This window comes from Pinus tabuliformis, chromosome X, assembly GCF_031772625.1.
Source record: "Pinus tabuliformis cultivar Carrire ecotype Pingquan chromosome X, CPIR1, whole genome shotgun sequence".
In the NCBI taxonomy this organism is placed as follows: Eukaryota; Viridiplantae; Streptophyta; class Pinopsida; order Pinales; family Pinaceae; genus Pinus; species Pinus tabuliformis.
This window is the reverse complement of record NC_142308.1, coordinates 1,278,632,385-1,278,638,384: the sequence shown is the minus strand read 5'-3', so window position 1 is coordinate 1,278,638,384 and position 6,000 is coordinate 1,278,632,385.

The window sequence follows — 6,000 nt, the reverse complement described above, 5'->3', positions numbered from 1 at the left end:
GGCATATTAGAACGTTCATCCATACTTCTCGATGCTAAATGTTTCCATACAGGACGTGATCAATGGGCCCCTCGTTTATTTATGCAACATTATATATGTCTTCATGTTTTGAATCATTCTACTTAAGATATATTTATGCCAGATGAGCATGTAGGTGTTAACCAGAAGGTGACCAGATACCTGGGCTTCCACGACAAGGCCAGCAGGGTTTCCGGCCCCACCACCAGAGACAAACCTAGCGCCACGGAAACCTGCATAATGCATGATAGAAACGTGGCTGAACCGCAGGACAACGGTGACAAGTGCATGTTGGATAGCTGAGCGAAAAAGGCTATGCTCTCTGTGCTACCTTTGCTTCTGTCTCCGTCTCTGTAACCTTCTGTAACCTCTGTTGGGCCCTGCTCCTGCTTATGTCACTCAGTAAGCTGCATCTCGAACTATTGCTGGTGGAACTACTCGCTTTGGTTCTGCACCTGACAAAATGGTTCCCCCGCCGGAGCTACTGCGCTGGTTATTTACCCCTGAAAGACTCTGCTACGAAGATCTGGAATACCTACTGCAAGGATAGCATAGCTGGTCATTTTAGCTAGAAGCGGATGAAAAGCGAATTCAATGTTGGTTTTCATTCTTGGTTTTTCTGTGTTTCAGAAGGTATATTATTTTCTTTGTTTTCTTTGTTACAGAATCTCACCCAGAAAACCCTAGCGCAATAGGAATATCTATGCAAGGCGTCGGCGTTGCCGAATCGGAGGATACTGTTGGCGGACGGCAACGGCGTAATGAGCAGCTTCTGTGTGAATGAAAAACTTGCATATTGTAAGCACGGATTTGGTCATCAAGGTATGATTCATGAAAGCATGTACTGAATTGGGCTATTGAACTTGAAAATCTAGAAATAAATTATGTATTCATTAAGTCTATTGAATACATGTAGTGAATTGGGCGATTGAGTTTCTTGGTTCTTCTTTAAATTGTGTGCATGATTACTGCAGTTATGGCCATGCAGAAACAATAGTCGACTGCTTGTTTTTTTATCACAAGTCAAGTTGTGTTTGTTACAGAACTCCTCTTAGAGGGTTCCAAGATTTCATTGAAACTTACACAAAGCTAATACCCTAGGTCTCAGCCTCTAACGGTGAAAGTTCATTGTATAGAACGACCCAGCTATGTTCGTCCTGCTCGGGATTTTATTTGTTTATTTCTTTCCGGAGTGTAAATGTACAAACATAATTATGTACTAGTTTTTGTTTTATTCCCAGACGTAGAACCTAAATGAAACCTGTTGAAAGAAAATAAAAATTGGTATATATTTAATTGGACAATGCATATTAAATGCTAAAATTTGTTATCGCATTACTTTGAGTAATTGTACAAAATTTTTTCTTTATTTTCTTCCTAGCTTACCTCCTCTGCATTCTTAGAATTTATGTATTATGTAAAGTTCTTAAAGTTTTATGTTTATACTAAATATTTAGTACACTTTTTTTATAGGATTCATTGAACTCTTAAAATAGCCCTACAACGTTACGGAAAAATAAACCATGCATTTCAATCCTGATATATCACAGCAGAAAATTAAATTAATCTTTGCAGCTGAAAATTGATAATTTTTTCCTGCGACTTTTTTAAAAGTAGTGTGTGATGTATCGCAGCAGAGGAGCCATCATATTTGATATCAAGGTAGACGGAAGCAGTGCGTACCCGAATTTTCTTGCTGTCAAGTTTTTGTACGAAGGAGGCCAAACAGACATTTCCGCCGTTTTTGTACGAAGGAGGCCAAACAGACTATTTCCGCCGTTGAAATTGCCTGGGTAAGTAACCACCTGTCATTTTCTGCAAACAATAACATGATCCAAAAAAAGGAAATATGAGTTTCTGATTTCGAAAAGGGCATACCTTCTTTACAGAACGAAAGCTCCAGATGCACAAAAGAGGGCCACACAGCGCTAAGAAGGTAAACGACAACAGAAGATATGAGTTTCTGATTTGGAAAAGGGCATACCTTGTTTACAGAACGAAAGCTCCAGACGCACAAAAGAGCAGGTGGAAGACGAAAGAGGGGATGAAGAATACAAGCTCAGCATAGCTTCACAGAGGGGATGAAGAATACAAGCTCAGCATAGAAGCTACAATGAATATAAAGCAAAGCACAGTTGCGCAAACGAAGGAGGAACCTTTGTTAGTTCTGCATCATCCACCTGTAACACATGCAAACACACTTGTAATACACACTTGTAATTACCTGCGATTGCTAATGAACTTATGATATGTTAGTTGTAACTACCTGCCAATCTCAAACATTTCATGTTTCAAACTAATGTTAACATTAGTTATGTAAGTTAAAAGCATTTTTAAAAAATAAACATGCTAAAACCAAATTAACATATAGTCTAGCCTCTTTCGCCTCCGGAAGAGGCCAAATAAAAAGAAAAATAAATCCATGTTGAGAAACTTTGGAAAGCAAATCGGTAGTCGTCCAAAAACTTTGGTTATGGCGTGATTAGGCGGACTAATAAACAGTTGAATTAATGTTAACATCACAACCGATTACTATAGTCCCTGCCGGATGCCAGATGGCAGGGCCTAATAAGAGATGAAACCATTAAAAATTTGCCTTTATAATGAAGGACGCCAAGTCAACTTATTTCAATTATAACTTCATAAAGTCATTATAAAAAAAAGCCAGAAAATATCTCTTTAGTAAACAATGCCTTGCCATACACGCACACGTCTTGGTTTTTGTTCAATAGTAGTCATTTTTCCTGCGATTTCATTTGTTTTCTTCAACAACAGTGCTTTTTCCTACGATTTCTGTTTTCCTTCAACAACCGATTCTTTTTTCCTGCGAATTTGTGCACTTTTCAGAGAGGCGCCCAACAACGAGAGCATGTCGGGAGCAGAGTTTACTCACTGAGTGGCATTTGCTTCCATTTTTGTTCAGAGAGACAGAGATCGATGATTCAAGGAATAGTGATGGCTCAAGAGGTAACCGACCACGTTTTGATGAATGTCGTCAGAAGATGAATGTCGTCAGAAGTAAGGGAATGGCAGTAAGCTGCTTGAATAGTGAATATTCGAACCATGCTCATAGTTAATTCAAAGCACACAACAAATTTGTATGCAGACGACAATAGCAGAGAATAATCACACAAATAGCAGAGAATAATCACGCAAATAAAAAAAATAACACAAATAGCAGAGAATAATCACACAAATAAACAAATAAAAAAAATAACACAAATATATTACTAATAGAAAATGAAATCACACTTTACATTCCACAGGGGCGAGTGTTCGCAATAATCACACAAATAAACAAATAAAAAAAATAACACAAAGTGTTCGCAATAATCACACAAATAAACAAATAAAAAAAATAACACCAATATATTACTAATAGAAAATGAAATCACACTTTACATTCCACAAGGGCGAGTGTTCGCCACGATCTCCCTATAGACGAGAGTTAAACTATCAATTAAATTTATATGGCATTCTCACTTTTCTTAATAATTTGTATATAAATCTACCAGGAGTTTTAGATATTCCAACCTACTCAATGCACAATGAAAATACATAGAGAGTCAAAGATTAATGGTGGCAAGGCGTATAATGGTTGGGGCAAACTAGATGATCAACACCGACCGGCTCAAGCTTCAAATCGTTTGCTTTACTTCCACATTTTTCTGACCCTCCGCCATGACGAATCTCCTCTGCGTTTCACTGCTCCTCCGGCCCAATGAACCTTCTCTATGAAATTCATTCAACAATTCCCAAATCCAAGAATAATGAGCAGGTATTACAACTGAAGTTATTTATAGAATTTGAAATTAAAAAAATGTTTTAATATTATTCAATTGAATTTATGTTTCAAATATATTTTATTGATAATCGTTTATATTGTTTTTTTTTTAATAAACATTTTTTTAAATGTATTATAACCATTAAAATAAAATAAAAAAGGTGTTGATGTTTATGGAGAGGAAAATTTTCAGGTCTAATTAATTCTCCATATTCTTGATATTAAGATTTCTTAATAGTATTTATATTTTTCCTATGGTTATATATATATATATATATATATATATTATTTTGCATTTATTAATTGATCCACTTTCTTGTATTTATAAACAAGGGTTACATGGTTTCCACTTAACTTAAATATAACAATGAAAAAAAAATAGAAAAGACTAAGATTTCATCACAAAAATAAAACAATTATATTGTATTGTTGAATAGCATCATCAAAAATTAAGAAATATGACTAACTATATATATATATATATATATATATATACACACACATACACATGTGTGTTTTATTTTTATTAATATATATAATTATCTATAATTAAATTTATTGAGGTAGAGTGTATTGTAATCACTGTGGATCAAAATGCTTTGACTTTTAAAATCATTTTTTTATTATTAAAAATTGTTTAAAAAAAATATTCAAAAAACGAAGTTGCCATTAAGTTTCGTTCTTTTACTAGCCATGGAAACTCACAAATTTAAAAAAACACTCAATGTTCCCTTGCTAATTTTGTTCATATTTTTGGCTGATTTTTATTATTGAATGGACTTGGTTCAATCATTTTCCCCAATAAACCTTACCTATATTATATATTTTCACAATTCCATATTAAACCATGATGCAATATAAAGAATAAAATTTAAGTCAACACTACAAAAAAATACAATTTTCTTTTTATGTTCACAATTTTAATCATAACTTAAAAATAAAAATAAAAAAATAAAAGTAATTTTTAGGAATCTTTTGCACTCACATTTAAAGCTATGTAACTATATTTTTTTATTTTAATATACTAGACACTATAACTATTTATATTAGATATTTTATTACATATGAATTATTTTCCATGCAATTAAGACGACATCCATATTTTATATCAATTTGATTTTTCAAACATAGAAATTCTACCGTAGATTATTTATTTGTCAATCAATTAGGATGAATATAAATTTAAAGTTAAATAAATAGTTTGTTACAATAATTAGCTTTTTAAAAAATTATTTATTTTATTTATATCATGTATATACATTATTTAATATAAAAATATTAGACATTGTAATTTCTCCCCTTTTTTGGGTCCTATAAGCTAAAGATAGAATAAAATATGCACAAACACATTTCAATGAAGTGTTAACTTTTGTAACAAATGATGATGTTGGTGCTAATATTTCATCCAAAATTATCTATGCACCTATCTCTATTTGGTTCCAAAGTTATTTAATCCATTAATTAATTTCATTACTTTCCTTCGTCGTAGTCAAATGTGTTTCATTATTGGATTTATGAATTTGCTCAAACATTCAATAATTGTTATCCATTACTTTTTGCCTACATTTTGCATAAGGGGTAGGTACTAAGCAACAATTTTTCATATTACATTTGTTAAAATATGCTTTTAATATAATAATAAGTCACCTTAAATTGAAAATATTGTGAAAAAATTATAATTCATGAAAATAGAAATAATAGAAAAAATAAAAAAGTAAATAAAACTAAAAACAAAAAATTAGTAACTAATAAAAATGGCAATTACTAAACAACCCATATTAAGACGTCAACCAATTGCCTTACAAATAAATAAATTAAATAATAATAATAAATAACAAAAATTGAATTCCTATTTTTAAATTAATGATAAACATCACAATTTTTTGTCAAAGACAAACTAATGCCCAGTCAAAGGCAAAATTGAATGCAAATGGTTTGTGGTGGGTATAACAATACATTAACATCTTTTTCTATTCAATATTTGTCAAAGACAAACTAATGCCCAGTCAAAGCAAAAACTCAATGTGAATGTTTTGTGGTGGGTATAACAATACCTTAACATTGTTGTATTGAGGCTTCTGTTATCCATATCAAATTTAAGAGAAATACCATGCACACCAAGGATCAAAAGCAAAACAATTTGGTTATTTATTCTTAAAAATTTATACTACATAATTGGTGTTTAATTTAAACATTCT